The following is a 20,232-nucleotide window of genomic DNA, read 5'->3' on the forward strand; positions in this document are numbered from 1 at the left end:
ACTGAAAGCAGAAATTCATTTAACTTTTTTGTTTGACCTAAAAAGAAGTTCAGTTTTCTGCTCTCCCCTCAGATTTTTCTTTTTCTTCATTTTTAGTCCAAGTGGAGAGATGATTTCCAGTTTGGACGGGTAAATAAAAATGAAGATATGAAAAAATGAGCCCTTATCATGAAGAGTGTTAATTACCTATGCTGTAGTTGTACTTACAACATGAGAGCAACCAAAGACAGCTTGTTCTTTGTTTCTAAACCAGATGCAGAGCAGCAGAAGTGTGGCCTCATGGCTAATCTAAATTCTGAATTCCGGCAGGCTGACAGCTGGTGCTTTTCTGCCGATTAAGAAACACTGAAAAACAATTTTTTGTTCTTCTTGTTTCTACAAAAAGACTCTCTGGCCACTCACAAATGTAAACTAAAAAATCACCATCCAATGTTTTGGAAAGTGAAAGAAAAGTTTGTTAAAATGAAGATGGGAGGAACGGTTTGGATAATACACTATAGGACGCTTAATCATAAATCATGTATTTATTGATGTATCACGAACAATGCCAGTGACAGCTGTAAAACATCCCAATTTTTTTCCATAACTCCTCTGGACAGAAGTCTATTCAAAATCTAGTCTTTTCTCATCAGACAAATGAGGCTGCTATCCCTTAGGGATCTGTTGGCAAAGTTCTAAGGTGACAGATCCAGACCTCTTTCTTGTCTGTGTAAGATGGAAACTTTCATTCTAATTTTCTGGGGAAACAGTCTCCATGATTGGGGATTTCATTGGTTCTTAGGATGGTTTTCAAAATAGAGCTCAGAGATTCTGGGGGAAAAAAGTGAAAAGATTGGATGCTTGCAGATGATTTCCCATTGTTCTTGATTCTGTGCACTACAGGGAGCATCTACACAAGCCCCTATGGTGTCATTGTTACAGTGCTGTCATTTCGTACTTCCTTTTGGAAATACTAAATGATGGCACAGTAATACCCTGTACTGCGCCGTGCTGGCGGTGCATGATTATTTTTAGCCACTATATCGCCGTAGCAACACTCTATAGCAAGGGAGCACATTGCTATGGCAACATAGTGTCTTGTGTAGATGAGCCCACAGTGATGTAACACAATATCTGTACTTATGTATGTAAGTCAGCATGTTTGGTTGGATTTCAAGTGGGCTGAAAATTTTTATGATAATACTACTGTCCCCTTGAATGGAAAGGATCTCTGGCAACATCTAATAATGTACTTAATATCTGTCTCTGATATCCTTTTCACAGAACTGCTGCTTTGTGACCTATATCCTAATGGTTAGAGAAATGAACCGGTACTCAGGAGAGATTGGTTCCAGTCACTGGCCGGTGGGGTGACCTTGGTTACATCACTTCACTACTCCATGCCTCAGTTTTCCCATGTGTAAAATGGTGGTAAAGATACTTGACTTCTTTTAATCCACCATGACATTTGGAAATGAAAAGCACTGTATAAGAGTTAGGAGATGTTCTCCAGACAGCAGATAGAGCAACCAGATTATACAGACATTCTCTTGCTCAAAAGTCACACACCTTACCTCTTTCCTAGGTGCTAGCTAATTTCCTTGCCTAAAGTCGTAGCCACTAAGTGGTTCTCGGAACAGTGAAACACTGAATTCTCCCTCTCCCACGCTGAAATTCCCATAAAATTCTTGGTTTAGATGTTTGTAAAATGGTTACACTTAGTTAGATACCCCTTTAAAACTTTTCCCCCTTCCAGCAGACCTATCTGAGCCCAATCTGGGAGGAAGATAAGTCATGCTGAATTCTACAGGTGGAGGGGGAGAACAAACCGAATCCTAACTTTCAGACCCTCCCCAATTTGAAAAACCACCTTTGCTGTAAGTAGTTTCCCTTATTGCATTACTATTAGGTAGCAACTTGACAGAGCATTTTCAACCTTGCTTGGCAAGAAAGAAGCACATGCATCCATATTTAGATAAATGGATAAACAGGGCATATTTTGTGAAGTGGTGTTTCATGCAAGGGAGAGCCTGGAAAAGGAAAGAGGACACAGTCACAGAGAAGTAACCTCTTGTTTTTCATACACACAACAGTTTTTCATAAACATCATGAAAATTTACCAGACAAGATACAACGTGTGCTCAGCTGCCCTTTACCCTGACGATTGATGAGAATGAAGAGTTCAGCTAATGATATTCTACAGGACAGTCACAAATTGTGCTTGCATCAGTTCAGGTGGGCAAGTAGAATTCAGGACAGTTGTGCATAGGTATAATATTTTGATATGCTGTGCATGTGTAAGTGAGATGACTTCTAATGTGTGACACGCACATTTGTGAATAGTGCTATATATCCCAACCTGAAAAATATGGGGGAAAAGGGGGGTCAACATATATGAAAAAGATTAAACTGATTTCCAGAGAATTCAGCAGTTTTTTGAGAATTAGTTGTGTTCAAATTGTGTTCTGTTTGAACACTTGCTGGGAAAATGAATGGAGACAATTCTTACTATGGTATGTCCTTGTATGATTTTCTTGGAGAACTGTTGCTCAGGAGACATCAGGCCTGAGCTTCCAATCATAGAGTTGCCAATGATCTCATACCATGTTGACCCTGGTCCCTCCTTATTGATGACTGGCTTCCCAACCCTGCTTTCTCTGCAGGTTCTTCAAACCTCTTCAGCAGCTGTCCTTCCACTGGCTTTCTCTTTTGCAGAGGCATAGTCTCCTTCCCTGAGGGAAGGGACTGTATACAGCACTATGTATATGGGTTTAGAGGTCATAGAGCTGTAAGTGTGAAAGGCAGTACTTGAATGCATTCAAATAAAAGGAACACCTATCAAACAAAACAGTGCTTTAATATTAATTTCTCGTATCATCTTTTGGCATGTTTAAAACTCAACAACTAGTTATGAGCTGGTTCTTTAGAGAACCATGGAAATCAGTGTTGTACCCATTGCCATCAAAATTGAATGGTACTCCTCTGTCAGTTAACAAAATCAGGTAAAGTTAACAGAAGCCATATAGTCTGATTTTAAAATATTTTGAATTAAACCTATTAAGATTTAACACCTGGAGAACTGTACTGGAAAATATTTCTTCTAAGAAAACCAGCCAGAGCATACAGGAGTCAACCAATAAATGTTGTTGATCTCATATGTCATATCAATGAAACTGTTCCTAACTATCTCAAGTGACATTTCCCTATCCCTATACCCTTTTGCTGTCATGGAGACAACTGTATTTTCTATTATAAAGAAAACCATAATATTGTAGTGAACTGCACAAATCCTTAAAATCAACTTAGTCATAATAATAGTGATGGTTTAGGGAAATATAGTTTCACTTCAATTTTGGTAGGTTACAAATTTGAGCAATTGCTGATTTTGGACTGTATTTCTCTGAATAAGTTCACCAAGCAGAGTGTTTAGATGTCTGCATTACCCTAAATATTCTGTTCTGACAAACATTGCAGACATTATGAGCTAGTACTAAATACATGAGTTTATTTGAAAGGAAGAGAGACTGTTCTCTGAGACCTGTAAATTATAAACTGCTTTTTCCATCTTATATCTTTGTCCAAGAGTGTGTGCACTTACAAATTAATTAGAGTAAAACACAGTATCATGTGCTTATGGTGTCTCATTTTTCACTGAATAAAGAGATAGCTTATTGCTAAATCCCAGTTTTCCTCACAACTTGAAGGTGCTTTAAAATCTTCCATGTCGCCCCTCCCTTGGTTTCATAACTGGGCAAATGTTTTCCTTCAGCCCAGCCCTTGTTATTAGTAAAAGGTATGCAATGGGCCTGTGTGAAGCTTTGGTCTCTGATTCAATTTGTCCCTGATCTAAATATAACCAGGAGACCCTTTCATCTCTTCAAATTGAATTGGAACCCTCCTAATTGATTCGGAGAGATTTGGAAAGATTCGGCAATTCAGACATAGACACAGCTTTAAATGTTTTTTCTACATGTTTTTTCTACAGGCAGCTTGTGAATGGTGAGATGCTGGGGCAGATGGAGTGTCCCACAGGAGCATGGGGAGATCCCCAACACGCTTAGCAGCAGATCCAGAAATGGACCAGAAACACTTCTGGTTCACTTTTGGGTCCGTTGCGGATACCCCTGCACTCCCCCAGCTTGGCAACTGGTGCCTCCTGGGTCTGGGGGGGGCACCTGGGGTTCCCCCGTGGCTGATAGCTGTGCCAGGAAGGTGTGTGTGTGTGTGTGTGTGTGGGGGGGGCAGTGTGCTCCCCAGTGGACCTGAAAGTGGACCAGAAGTACATCTGGTCCACTTTTGGGTTTACTGCTGAGCATGTGAGGGGTCCCCCCACGCTCCTGTGGGATGCTCCTTCAACCCCAGCATCGCAGCATTCATAAGCTGTGCCTGGTACCTTGAGGTATGTAGAAAATACATTTAAAGCTGTGTCTATGGCTGAATTGCTGGTTCTCTGAATCAGCATTGCATCTTTGGATTCGGCTGAATTGAATCGGGGGCAGGATCCAAATCAATTAATCAAATCACTGTCCCCGATTTGGTCCAAATTCGAATCTGAATCAAATATGGCCTGTTTGGTACACCCCTAGTATGTAATAAAGACCTCTGAACATCTTTTCTTGAATCTAAGATCTTGTTCTTTGATTTTTTTTCTCCAAAAATATTTTGAAGCGTCCTTCATTCTAGTTTTTTCCACTTTTTAAAGCAATGATTATTTTATACCTAATTCAAGGACAAGCTGAGAACTGTGAACATAAACAGCCACTCATAGTGAGAAAATACACCTCTGTGTCTGTCATTCCACTAGGAGTCTTGAAAATCTCACTTTTGCACCCTGTCCTCCCCCTTCTATTGAATGAAATGGCAGCAACTGCTCTACCATTAGGATCAATATCCAGGCCATTATGTTGGCAAAAGAAGCAGCAAATCACATTTACGTGGATTGTCAGGCTCATTATTATAAGCAGATGGCAGCCCTTGCACTACAATGCAGCCGAGAAAAGACTGACATCATTTCAAATTAAAATCTATAATGCTAATACACATCTCTGAGTCTTTGTACAGGCCTCAGTGCATTAATCTTTTGAATGATTTGCCAATGTGTATGCTGCTTTAGGTGTTTTCAGTTGAGTGGAGCTAAAAGGAGGGCTTTTAACTGAGAATGGTTAACATTTATTCATACAGATTGATAAAAGTTAACATGCAATTTTCTTTACTAGTAGCTCCCTAATAGGAATTAATGGGACATTTTGAAGAGAAAATGCCAAATTCAGTCTCAGCTTAAGAAATATGTCAGCTACTGAAGAGAAAAAAAAGGGCATGCTCCTTTGTTTTATACAAATTAATATATTAAGATATCTACTTATTAAGGAAAACATCTTATTAAACATACATATAGTAGAAAAAGCTAAGTGTACATACATGTGAAATGTTTTTCACTTATCAGATGAAAAAAAAAGACATTTTCAGTGTAACTCAACAAGCCTGATACAGCTTTAAGTGCCTTGTTGTAATAAAGAACTTTTGCTAAACAAAAGATTTCTGGGGAAAGGTGGGGTCTCAGTTTGCCCATCTCAATATTATTAATCTCAGTTTGCCAATCTCAATATATTCTCAACAGTATATCTCAATATCAGGCCCCCTCTACACATTACAGGTATTGTGCAATTAACTGGTTAATTGTGCAATTATCCAGAGATCAGTTACACATGCCACGTAGCTACCACACAATAAAAAGCTCCAACCAACTAAAAAGCTAGAACTCTAAAATGTGTACTAACTTTATAGCTGGTTGCTATCCAACTTTAATTTGCATGTGTATCAGGGTTTCCGTTATTGCTGTAAGCCCCATCAACCACAGGGGTACACTATCCCTCCTTACTGAAATTCCAATACTGCCATGATCCCCAGGGTCTGGGGGTTTTCACACAACCCTGAGTCCTAGTGCAACTACAATCCCCAGGGTTTGTGGTATATGAAACTCCTGGACTCTGGGGATTATGGCTTCTGCAACCCCTAAGGTTCTGGGGTGTAGAAAAACCCCTGGGGTTGAGGATTGCCACGGGGTGATTCCTCCACCCTTCAGGTACAAGAAATCCCCCCTACCCCGGGGTGGGGGGGAGGTTCACATGTGCAGAGATCCTCTGGCCCTGGTGGTTTCTCCACACCTACAGGACAGGGAGTTCATCACAGCATGATCCTTCATCCCTAAAAGTATGTGGGGCACCCCTATGGCTGAAAGCCCCTCAACTGTCCTGTGTGGGGCTCCCAGCTGCAGGAGTCTGTGCAGGGGGAGCCTGCTTCTTGCCAGTTCAGGGGGAGCCCAGGATCAGGCTCACCCTGCATTGTCAATAAGGCATGATGGGACCTAATTTATGATTCCACAATTGTGTCTCCTGTCATGCATGTGTGGCATGGCAGGAAGCATGACTGTAGGAATTGTGCATTAGATCCCATTTCACCCTTACCTGAACATGTAGAGAAGGCCTCAGTTCCCCAGAAGAGGGACTCCGAATTTCTGCTAGAGAGTCATTTCATATTTGATCTTAGTATTTTTGCACCAAACTGCTGAGTAATTTCCTATTATATATGGAAGACAATTTTCTGTTTCAGAAAGTGGAGGATATGACTAGGGGATCACCTAGCTTGTAACTTTTTTTCTGGCCAATGGGGAAGAACTGATTGAGGATACAATGATGATGGAAAATTTGGAAAGAAGTAATCATGATATGCTAGAATTCATGACTCTGGTACAGGGAAAGCATAAAGTTAGTGGAACCAATACACTGGATTTCAAAAGGCTGGATTTCAACCAACTCAGGGTGGATTTCAACCAACCAATAGTAGTTAAGAGGTCAGAGTGAAAGATGAAGGGGACCCACAGGGCTACCAGTTTCTGAAGGGCATAGTATTGGAATTTCAATAAGAAACTATCCAATATGATGAAAGCACAAGAAGACTAGCAAGAGACAATGTGGTTGCACAAGGATGGTCTTAGATGACTTAAAATCAAAAGAAAAACATACAAGCAATGGAAGGAAACAAAGTCACCAAGAAAGCATACCAAGAAACAGCAAAGCCATTCAGGGACAAAATCAGGGAAGTAAAGGTAAAAAATGAGTTTCACTTGGCAAGGGAAGGTGTTCTATGAATACGTGGGTCAGAAAAGAAAGCCTAAGAAAAATGTGGGTCCACTGTTAAATAACCAGGGTGAGCTCTTAACAGAAAATGGAAAAAGAATGGAATTGCTCAATAGCTACTATGATTCAATCTTCACAAACAAAAAACTGCAACTAGATACCTAATAAAAATGACATGGAAAAGGAAGGAGAGAGGCTGAAGATTATGGCAAAGAAAGATAATTTTGATCAGTTTGAACAAATTCAAATCAGCATGTCCTGATTAAGTTCATCCTAGGGTAGTGAAGGAACTGGCAAAAAGGATCTCAGATACAAGACACTATGTCACTGTAGTGACGAGCTATGGTGAAGTAGTTCATTACTATGGCAACAGCAACAGCATCAGCGGGCATGAACTGTGATGCCTTCGCTACTGCACAGTAGCAATGAGCTACTGCACAGTAGGGTCAGAAATGACCCATGGACCACTGGGACTGCATAGTACTGGTGGTTACTGCCCAGTCATTTTGTAGTTTGCTTTTTCAAAAGCAAATTAGAGACAATTACTACTGTGGTATATGGAATCTACCTGTAAGGGCCTGTGGTGAAATGGCCCAGTTGCCCCCCTGATGCCCTGGGGATGCAGTTTGTTGGTGATGGGTGGTTCTCCCTGCAAGTTGTGAGTGTGTATATTGTTGAATCCTGTTCTCTAATAACAACAAAGCTGTTTATCCTCCCACCAGTCTCTGCTGAATGCTGACTCAAGGACAGAACCCCAAAGGCATGGAGATCTGAGTGAGTGCCCCATCCCTGGAACCCAATGTCCTAGAGTAAACATTATAACTACCAAGTGAATAGGTAATTGGTTCAATAGCAACAAGCAAACTATAAGTATAAATGGATCAATGTTGGAATGCCAGGAGGCTTCAAGTAGGGCTTCACAGGGGTCTGTTCTGGGCCCAGTGCTACTTAAAATGATAGTAATGATTTGGATGTCAGAATAGAGAGCTTCCTGAACAAATATACAGATGACAAGATACTGGGCAGAACTGCAAGCACATTGGAGGACAGGAGTATAATTCAAGAAGATCTTGATATGTTGGAAAGCTAAGCTACAGACAACAGTATGAAGATCAATACAGACAAATGCAAGGTACTACACCTTGAAAAGACTACAGATTCTTCACAAATAAATGCATCAACAGGAGTAGTAAGTATAAGGCATGGGATAGAATAGTGCCAATGTAATTCAGTACTGGTTAGTCCTCATCTAGAGAACTTTGTGCAGTTCTGGGCTCTATATTCTAAGAAAAATGTGGAAAATTTATAGAGGGCCCAGAGACAGGAAACAAAATGATAAAGGGATTGAAAGACAAGCCATAAAAGGGGAAGTTAAGAGGACTAGGAATGTTTAGCATGCAGAAAAGATGACCGTAGAGGGACATAGACTTCAAATAAATGAAAGTCTATCATAAAAAAGAAAAAGGACATCATTTTTGCCTGACTGAAGAAGGAAGGATATGTATCAATGGATTTACACTGCAGAAAACTATATTAAGATTAGATAATAGGAAAAATTTCCATGCTGTTAGTGTAGTGAAGTAGTGGAATAGAATGGCCAGGGAAGTTGTTGGAGGTTTTCAGGGAGAGGTTGGATAAGCAATAGTCAGGCATGATTTAGGAGTAATACTCCAGCATTTATGCAGATGATTGGGCCAGATGACCCTGGAGGTCCCTTCCAGCCCTATTATTCTATGAAGAAAGAAGCTAACAAAGCTTAGAACCTGTCTCTTCCCCCTGCTTCCCAGTCATACTCTATCTCAGAGGTGGAAGAGGTTGGGAGTAGATCAATACAGGGAGGAACAGTTCTGTGTCACAATAACTTTAAAGGTTTTTACATTTATTTTCATTAAGTACTTGAACACAAACAAAACATTATAAACATTTTGGCAAAATGGAATTATGTCAAAACATCTATTTTCAGAGCAAAAAGGGTAGGTTTTTAATTCAAGTCTTTCTGTGATAAAAAATAAGGGTTAAAGCATGAATGTATTGCATTTTTTTTATTTCATTCATTTTTACATGCCATCAAAAGAGCCTTAGAACTTAAAAGCATCCCATCAAAAACTCTGAAACCAATGGGTCTCCTGGAACGATTTTTTTTCTCAGAACTACAGTAGTAGTAGCAATATCAATAGAACTAGCAGCACCAGTCTCATTTAACCATTCTTAAGTCAAGATTTAGTGGCACAATGAACAAGATCTCTCCACAGTTTTTCTAATCTTTCTTTTCTAATCTTGTTGGTTGTCTGATCTCCAATGTTATTCATTCCTCTGTGCCTTTTATCCACCTTCTTCTCCACCTTCTCCTTCTTTCTATACATCTTTGAATTATTGTCAAGGCGGTCCCCTTCTTTTCTAATCACATGTCCAAAAGAACTTTTGTTTTTTTTTCCTTTTATGGTTTTTCTGGTCTTATTCCTCAGGTCTTGCTCCTTTGTTCTGTCTGGATTTGGGCCTGTTTTACACTGTGATATCTAACTATATAGATAAAAACCTGAGAAATTCTTGTCCATGAAATGCTCTTTGTTGATGACACAGCATTTGTTAGTCATTCAGAAGCAGGGCTGCAAAATCTCATGGGTCACTTTTCTCATGCTTGTGATGATTTTGGTTTCACCACTAGTTTAAGGAAGACAGTAGTCATGGGTCAACAAGTTGACCTGAAGTTAGAATAAATGATGAAAGCCTGGAAGTGGTTGAAAAATTCACTTACTCTTGGACTCCATCATCTTGCAGAGTCTTGGTTTGGAAGCCAAAATTAACATTCACATTGGAAAGGCAAGAAGCACCATGGCTAAACTTCAAAAGAGAGTTTTGAGAAATGGAGCACTTCCTCTATTGACAAAAATGTCTGTCTGCAACACTTGCATGCTTAGCTCTCTATTATATGGCAGCAGAACGTGGACTTCAATATCTCTGCCTTATCCAGGGCATAACACAGTATGAGAAAATCTCCAACACTGCTGTTCTGGAATGGGCCAAGATACCCAGTATGTTCGTGCTCCTGAGGCAGAGATGACTCTATTGGTTAGGACATTTGAATCATATGAGAGATGGCCAAATCCCCAAGGACATACACTATGGTGAACTGGCCACTGGTAAATATCAACTTGGATGGTCCAACGTCTGTTTTGTTAATGTCTGCAAGAAAAAAAACCGTTGCAAGCTGTGTATAGATGGCCAATGCCAATCAATCACTTCAGACCACTGCAAGTGGAAAGCCACTGTGAAGCAGGGCCTATATCTCTTTGAGATGGAGCAGATCAATGATGAGGTAGAGAAGAGGCATCAGACGCAGGCAAGACAAGATGGTACTTGACATGCCAGTGCAAGTTTAAACAAGTTTGTATGTGTAACTTGTGAGAGGGTCTGCTTGTTGTTCATCAAACTTAGCCACTCAAAAAGTTGTGGTGGTAGCCAGTAACCCATCAAAGGCTCAATCTCCATGATCTCCTGAGACAGATGGCTGCTAATGATGATCTAACTGCAGAGCAGAGAGCCTACCTGGGCAGTCTCAAGGGATAGTGAAAGCTGTCACAAGCCCAATAGTATTACAGCAACCCTCCCATGTAAGCTAGTTGCTAAATATCACAACATGGACTCTGTATCTTCTAGATTTTCTAGGCCTCTCAGATAAATTTAGGATAAATATACCAGACAATATTAGGTTTCTGTGGCAAAAGGGCTTTCCATTGGTTCTCTGCTTGTAACTTGGAGGTAAGACAATTTCCCTCTTCCAACTCTTCAGCCAGTTGCTCCAGGGAGAAAACATACCAGTATCTTTAAACTTCTCTGAGCAATGCAAATGCCATTTCCCTTAAAGAAGGTGTGGCAGGATGGCCATTGGGCTCACTGGCAACCCAGTTTCTTAACTTGAGCCCAAAATGGCCCAGGCCAAGTGGTAAGATATTTTCACCAAACAGGAGGATACAGGAGGCAAGCTTGCTCCTCTCTGACCCAGAGGCAAGATAAAGAAAATCACACGAGGGGCAACTAACCCCTCAGGCTTTCCTATTGGTCTGTCTTCAATCTGGGGGTGGAGCCCCCGGAAAGGATAAAAGCCTAGGTGCCCAGCACACAGGTGGCTTCAAAGAGGGACAATGAAGAAGGGCTGCAGAAGAGCTAGTGGAGCTGACCAGTGGGGTGAAGCAGTTGCCCCAGAAGTGCCCTGAAGATGCCTCCGCCAAGCAGGAAGCAGCAAGTGGCTGTGTCCCTGCCCTGCTGTGGAGGGAACCACAGTTTTGGTGCATGGGTCAGTGCAAAGAGTGTCTGGGAGTGGACAGGACCTCAGTGGCTGCACGGGGTAGTGTGGGTCCCCAACCCTACATGAAGCAGGAGCCCTCAGTGCATGGGTTGGTGCACAGGGCTGGTAGAGCTAAAGGGACTGCCAGCATTGCACGAGGCAGGTCCCCATCCCTGCACAAGGTAGGAGCCTCCCTTTAGGTGCACAAGTTGGTACTCGGAGGCGGGGGGGGCTGAAAGCGGGCTAACAGGCTTGGTGGCTGCATGTGACACCTGGGGCCTTCCTTCAGTGAGTGGCAACTAGACAGGCCGACCACCCTAGTGAGGGAGGATGCCCCGCATCCAAGCCACAGATAGAGATGGGCCTAGCCCACCAAAGCTGCTGGAGTCATGAGTTACCCAGGAAAGGGATTTCCACAGGGGAGGAGGGGCCCTCTGCATTTTGGGTGATCAAAGGGAAGGCCCTGATGGGAGGGGGACAATTCACCCTTGGGTGTAGAGAGGAATCTAGAGCCACCTGTTTGTTAAGGGGGGGTTTCATGGATATGGGTCCTTTCCTAGTCAGTTGACCTAGGAGAGAGTGATGGTGTTCCTTTAGGTAACAGAATCTTTCCTCTGGTACCATTCCTTTTTTGGGCACAGCTGCTGTGCCATAGCTGTGTTCTGGTTCCTTGTGTTGTTGGGATTCTTGTTGTAACCTTGCATCTCTATTGTTGTATTATGAGAGGATTGTATAGTATTCTAGTTCATCTGCTAGTAGGGTCTGACAGTGCAGCTTTGGATCTATATTTGAATTCATTGTATTGGTTATCTTTGTGCATTTGTATCTCATTTGATGTAATCTCACTGTGTATGTTCAGTTATTGTCCCATCACCGCCAGATTTTCCTTTGTTGATTTGCTGTCTAACCTGTGTTTTATCATTGAGTGTTCCCTTGCCTACTGTTGAGGGCAGGGGTTGCATACTGACCGGAAGGCTAGATGTTTGACACCACTGATATACAGCATGTACTCCAAATCAACGTGAAGTTATTAGGCACACAATACATTCTTCCATCTTCCAAAATCCTGCTACTGAATCATGCATGTAGCATTCAGTCTTATTAAATCCAACAAGTGAGACTTCAGTCTAGAATTAATTATGGATTACAAGCCATTCTTTTGCAAGAAATGTTAAACAGTTAAAAAACAACAATAACAACCCTCCCCCCCAGTACAGTAATACTTTAGTGGTATATTGTAAACAAATATTTTAGAAGAGGTGTCATGAGTGCATACACATTTGTATATATACACACACAGAAATACACACACACACACACACACACACACATACATACATAAATACATGCATACACACACACACACACACACATATATATACACATTTAATTTAAATTAATTTGATTTGGATTTAATTTAATCATTTAATTAAGGGGTGATGAAGTGCGAGAGATCCTCCAATGGTTTCACAAGTCAGATACCTACACTATATATCTTTTTCTCCATGGCTTGCACTTCAGTTTGTTTTACAGAACAAATAGTTGCAGAAACCCACTTAAGGATGTCAAAGATGTAGTAAATGGGAGCCAGGCCACTGGGAGGCAAAATAGAGAGGTCATTCTGCCTGACCTCTTCCTAATATTTCTCACTAAGCAGGTCACCGCTCAGTGGCCTTGAGAGTAAGAGATCTGGCAGAGGAATAATAAAAACAGCACTAACCCGCCCCTTTTTTCAACTGAAACTTTGGACTCTACCAACGGTTTTCCTCCACATTTAAAGCATGTCCTCTCTTGGAGCAATTCTCATTAGAATATATTAGGAGCTTCTGTTTTTCTTTGCTATTGTTTGTAAATGCTGGGGACATATAAAATATAAGTGAATATAAAAAAAAATTAAAAAACAGAAAAAAGATCCAGAAAAATATTTTTTTTTCTTTACCAAATGATGTAACTACAAACAGATGTATTAAAGCACCGGAGTTGGGACTGTCTATGACTGATGATTTTTATTAATATCATGAAAGATTGTTCTTTCTTGACCTCATATAATTTAGTTTTTAAAAATTAATTTATGTTCATTATTTATTAAAACAAAAATACCACAATCAACCTCCTGTCCTCTAGTTTTGCATTGATGGAGAGTGTAATGCTGCCAGACACAAACAGGGCTAGCTCCTAGTCCACCTATTCAGAATCTAAATAGACTTGGGTACTTTAACATGATTCTTTTGGAGTCCAGAAAATCCATTAACGCATTTAGTTCTGTTACACTCCATCATCTGACCCTTGAGGCTGAGTCACATAAAAGTAGTGAGGAGGAGAAGGACCCATCTACCTTTCATATTAACTTTTTCATGGACTTAGGCAGGGTAGAATAGAATCACACTAAGGCACCAAAGTCCACTTAGATGCTGAAAAGGTGGAATAGAATCTGGCCATAAGTTTCTGAGCCATCTTAGAAGTGGAAGGCAGGATGACCAACAGAAGAACAGGATTTTGAGGGAAATGCTTGGTGGATCATAACTTACCGTTGTTTCAAAAAAGATTCAATGAGTGATTTCCTTTCATAATGTGTGCTGTACAGCCTAGCATAGGCACATGACAGTAGGGTCCAGACTGTCAGTCTATGCCCACTTCTGATCATTGATGTACACACTGTCACATTACCCACTATGAACAAGGCAGCAGTGTAAGGACATGACCAGATTACCAGGGCAAAGTGGAAGCAGTGACTTCTGGTTGCCACCATGATTGCAAATGCATGGCTCTCAGAAGAGGCTGCTATTTTTGTACCCCCTCCAAGTTGGCACTCGGGGCAGTTGTTGGTATCACCCCCTCTCCCACCCACTCGAGTTATGTCACTAGAGTTAGGAGTGTGTTCTCAGCTATGCTGAACAAAAGTTCAGGTGGGCAGTTCTCTGTGCTACTTCCTGCTATTGCATCTGCAACATCTAGGATAAAACTTGGACCTAAAGAATTAACCACTAGTGGGAACTTTTAAAACACACAAAAGCCACATAGGCAGCTAAATTCTATTGAAAACTAGGGAAAACTTAGGGCTGAATTTTATTTCCCTGATCAGACATGTAAGTGACAGTTACACAGTTTTAGATAAGTCACCAAATGCATCCTACATCTGCAGTGACACCTTTCTCCATACATCCAGCTTACACAGGGGGGAGGAGAGGACTGGTGATCCACTTGTTTACAGATCACTCTGTGCACTGCAGGCCAGAGTGCTGTCCCACAGTTGTACTAATACAACTCCATTGGGCTACATCCTGCCCCCTGTTACTAAAACACTACCTAGAATAGTTTTATGACTTACAACATCCTGACTCCAGGTATATGCTAGTGGCCACAACACATATGACATCTGTCACAGGGTAAATGCAAGAAACAGCCCTGGAAGCAGAGGCCGGGGGCTATGGCAAAGGTTCCAATGAGGCTACTATGCTGCCCAAATAGAAGAAGGAGATATCTCTATCTATATAGCCAGTTCCTGACTGTATTATAGGACCTTCACCTTATCCAGGAGGTGCACAACCCCACTAGGGATAATGCCTTGCTGGACCTGGTCCTGGCCACTGGGGATGACCTGGTGAGGGGACTGCAGGTCCTTGACCACCTGGGGAATAGCAATCATCACCTGTTGGAATTCACTATCCAGCTCAGGGTGTCAAGGGCATACAGCAAGACTAAAGCCCTTGACTTCAGAAGGGCCAACTTCAATGAGCTTCAGAGATTAGTGGGGGAGGCATTGAGGGCCCAGAAGGTAGAGGAGATGGGAGTCCATGAGGGATGGTCATACCTTAAGGGGGCGACCCTCCAGGCCCAAAGGATAACAGTCCCTGAGAGAAGCAAGCGGGGTAAGAGTGTTCAGAAACCCCCTTGGCTCAGCAAGGGCATTCAGGAATGCCTGAAGGGTGGTGTACAACCAGTGGAAGGGAGGAGCTATCACCAAGGAGGAGTACTTCTCCTCTGCCCGGGAGTGTAGGAGGGATCAGCTATATGAGCATTCGTGGTCATCTGGCCAGGAGCCAAAGGATTGGAAACTAGCTAAAGTGGTCCCAATTTTTAAGAAAGGGAGGAAGGAGGACCCAAGTAACTATAGGCCCGTAAGCCTCACCTCGGTGCTCGGGAAGATCTTGGAGAGAATCATCAAGGAGCACATCTGTGGGGGGCCTGCAGGGGAGATCATGCTCAGGGGCAATCAGCATGGGTTCATCAAAGGCAGGTCCTGCCTGACCAACCTGATTGCCTTTTATGACCAAGTAACTAAATCCTTGGATGATGGTGTCGCCATGGATGTAGTCTTTCTAGACTTTAAGAAGGCCTTTGACACCGTCTCTCACCCCATCCTCATCAATAAATTAAGCAACTGTGGCACTCATGCCTGCACAGTTGGATGGGTAATAAATTGGCTGATGGGGCACATCCAGAGAGTAGTGGTGGACGGGTGGTACTCAACCTGGCGAGATGTGAGCAGTGGGGTACCCCAGGGCTCGGTCCTCGGGCCCGCACTGCTTAACATCTTAATCAGCGACTTGGATGAGGGGGTGGAAAGCACAGTGTCCAAGTTTGCTGATGACACTAAGATGTGGGGCAAGGTGGACACACTTGAAGGGAGAGAGAGGCTGCAACTCGATTTAGACAGACTACAAAAGTGGGCAGATGAGAATAGGATGGGGTTCAACGTAGACAAATGCAGGGCGCTGCACCTTGGGAGAAGGAATCCACAGCATACATACAGGCTGGGGAGTTCCCTTCTTGAAAGCACAGAAGCAGAACAGGATCTTGGAGTCATTATTGACTCCAAGATGAACATGAGCCGCCAATGCCAGACCGCAGCCAGCAAGGCCAGCCATACCTTGTCATGCATCCAAAGGTGCATCTCAAGCCGGTCCAGAGAAGTGATACTGCCCCTCAATGCAACATTGTTCAGGCCGCAATTGGAGTACTGCGTCCAGTACTGGGCGCCGCACTATAAAAAGGATGTGGCCAGCTTGGAGAGAGTTCAGAGGAGGGCCACCCGCATGGAGAGGGGGCAGCAGGACAGGCCCTATCAGGAGAGTTTGAGGGACCTGAACCTATACAGCCTCGGCAAGAGGAGGCTAAGGGGGGACCTGGTGGCTGCCTACAAACTCATCAGGGGAGATCATCAGCAAATAGGAAGAGCCCTATCCTCCCCAGCACCACCTGGGGTGATAAGGAACAATGGTAATAAGCTGACGGAGAATGGGTTTAGGTTAGAGATCAGAAGGCAATATTTTACAGTTAGGATGGCCAGAATCTGGAACCAACTTCCTAGGGAAGTGGTCCTTGCCCGTACCTTGGGCAAGTTCAAAAAGAGGTTAGATGATCACCTGTCTGGGGTCTTGTGAACCCAGCATTCATTCCTGCCTGTGGCAGGGGGTCAGGCTAGATGATCTGATCAGGTCCCTCCTGACCCTAGCTACTATGAAACTATGAAACTATATATCTATATTGATATTGGTATTGATATCATGCATAAGTTTATAAGTAAGATCTATATTCTAGATCTATATCTATATAATGCATCAGTATATATTGTAATGCATAAGTATATAGCTAAAGATATCTCCTTCTTCTGCACATATGTCTATATGTCTATTTGGGCAGCAAATATGTATATATATACGCATATATATATCCCCCCAGACATATTTCAAGAAGTGGATTAAAGAAGTTGGTATGTTGCAGTCTAAAATGAAATAGGTGGGCAGTTTCTGGCAAATAAACACTCCTATCACCATGTTTCCAAAATACATATTAAATCTGAATTTAGGGTTTGAAGGTATTGCTCTTCTTGTTATCTTGACTTTTATCTTTTTCCTTTCATTTCTTTTATCTTTCATCAATTTAGATATGTCTAAGAGGAAGAAATTTAGGCTAGAAATTAGAGATAAATCACTAACAGTGAGATTTATTGTCCTATGAAATAACCTCCTGAAGGAGAATACTGGAAACTCCATCAATTAACACATCTGAAACAAAACTGGATGAAACACTTGTGAACATAAAATAAAGAACAATCCAGCATTGGCAAGGGAATGGATTAGAAGATTTAAAAGGTCTCTTCCATCTTCAGTGTCTAAAGGCTCACTTTCCCTGTAGTAATTAGTGAAGTCACACCTAGTTTTAGATCAGTGTGCATGAGGGGAGACTCAGGCCCCATGATTCTATAATTAGCAAAAACACTTGACTTCTGGGGACTCTGGGATACAAAGCAGAAATACTTTTTTATTTATAAAAAGTGGGGGAAGCAGGGGGAGGAGAGGAGTATATGGAATTTTTTGCCTGATAAGATTTGCAGCCAGGTTTTGTAGACTCAAAAAGTTTGGAAAGTTCAGATAAATTATCAACACACTTTCAGACTTGGGATTATTTATATGAATTAAACATTGACTCTAAACTTGTTACTTGTGACTGATGTAAAAAGCTTCAGTCCTTTAAATCAAAAGTATATAAATATTACCTTTGTCCTTCTGAAACAAAATGGCTGATGCTTTGAGGATAATAAAGCTTGTTCAAATGCGCTCTCTCTTAATGCCACTGTTTCAGCATGCTCAATTTTTGTAGTTTTCCACACCCACTCTCTATCTTGCTATAATATTTATTCCAATAGTTAACACTGTTCAGTAATTCATTTTTCCCACATCATAATCTTGAGTCCTTTCTATGATATATTCTCTTGTACACAGTTTAAAAGAATGAATGCATACATTTTTAAATGTTTATCTCTGGAAAAATTAAGAAGAAAAAAGTTAATGGTAAAACCATAACAAGTCATAGGGATCCAAATACCCATTCTACTCATATAATTCCAGCATGCCAAACTCATGATCAAACAGTTGTTACTTTTTTCCCCATGAGGCAATAATTCTTATGTAGCCCTCTATATTGCAGTAATATCATTCCAATTAGGAGGGACTAATTGAAGTAGATGAATGTAAAACAAATGTTGGGCTTTTTCCTCGCCCCTGCACAACTGAACATAGTAGTGAAAGAAGTAGGAAAAGAAATACAGGAAATATACTTCCTAGAAGACTGGCCTTTAAATGGCATGTTATTTCATATTCTCCTGATGCACAGGGAGCTTTTTAAAGATGTGACACACACAAACTTCAGTGAGAACAACTCTGAAAGTTTAAAAAGAGAATGTTTAGTATGGAGATTTCCAGAAACTGACTTTGCCAGTTTCAGAATATTGTAAAAGGTAGTGAGAGGCAACATTAAATAGGCATGCTTAGAACACGGTTCATTTAAAAGAAATTCAATTGCTTGTGTTTTTCTTAAGACTCATTGTCCCATGCATACCCATGCTTACATCCAACATAGAAGGGCACATACTTGGAGACATTCTGTGTTCCAGGGGAAAGGCATTTCTCAAATGTTCATTAGTTTTTCAGTGTTACTGATTCACTAGATGGCTTCTGTTGAGAAGTGGAGCATATAAATGAAATAATTTTATTAACAAAAATACTGAAAATGAGAATGATAGATGGGTTTAAAAGGTGCCCATCTGCACTAACATTCACAAGATGCTGAAGGGGTGATATTTCCTCCACTTCCCCCTTTCTCATCTCTGATATACATTTGCACAAATACAGAATCCCCAGTGAATGGCAAGCTGGGATATGGACAAAGGTTTCCCCTGCTAGGATGAGAGGAGTGTGGTACAGAGTGAAAAGTTCAGTGTATGATGGATGAGCTAGTGAGAATGAAGGTCACTCTGTCAATGGTACACAAGAGAGGATTATGGGTGAGAATGAATTTTAGAGAATATTGGATAAATTGTTTACAAAATAGCTATAAGCAAGGGATTTAAGAAACTTTCTTTAGTTTTGTTATGGTTAAATGATTAGTGGGATAAATAAGCTAAGAGACACACAAGGGACAAAAAATGTCCATCTTCAGATCAATAAAGGAATTTCACTAAAAATGGTCACATTTTACAGCTGAGTGGTGACACATAGGACCATATTTCACTATGGGGTAAAGAACAAATATAAAACAACACATAGAGTACATTAAGTAGAACATGAGCAATGTTCTAAACATATGCCGAAGAGATTTTTTTTTTCAAATTTCACAAAAAACTCAGTTTACTGTGTACTTGGTGTAGAGAGAGGAGTCATTCAAAGGTGTAGATATGCACAGATGAGACTGTTTTGAATAACAGAATATTTTACTTCCAAAAACAACTCAGTAAGCATTCTAATTAAATAAATGTCCATAGGCATCACATATTTGCAAATTTATTCTTTTATTTGCATATAACAATAATAAAAATAACCTATTGTCTTTGTAATGCATAAGTACGCTTTAAAGTAAATGGTCACAGACTTTTTCAGATATGCCATTTCTTAACAGAGGTTCTCTTCGTTTTACCAAATATTCAGCATTGCCAAATCTATAAACCTAAATTGCTTTTTTATAAGGTAGACTCTTACCTGTTGAATAAAGTATGAGCAGTGAGGCTTATAAATGCTCATAAAACAGAAGTATGAAAGGTAAAAATATCCATTACCTTTTGGAAAAAGGATGATTATTTCAAAGAAAATAACAGAAGTGGGAGACACATAATAATCTGGGTGGAAAAATAAAACTGACATTTTCCCAGTCCTACTATTAATAATACAAATGCTCCTTTTATATCAATTAAAATCTGTTTCTTGCTTTCTATATTTTTTTTTTCAGGTAAAGCCAGGGGGTTTGTACTTTATAGCAAAGATTAGACTTCAAACAAATTCAAAGTGTGAGTGCTTCAGAAAGCTATTGGGGTGACTTCATATTAAAGCATCTTAT

Source organism: Alligator sinensis, unplaced genomic scaffold (assembly GCF_000455745.1).
Source record: "Alligator sinensis unplaced genomic scaffold, ASM45574v1 scaffold126_1, whole genome shotgun sequence".
Taxonomy (NCBI): Eukaryota; Metazoa; Chordata; order Crocodylia; family Alligatoridae; genus Alligator; species Alligator sinensis.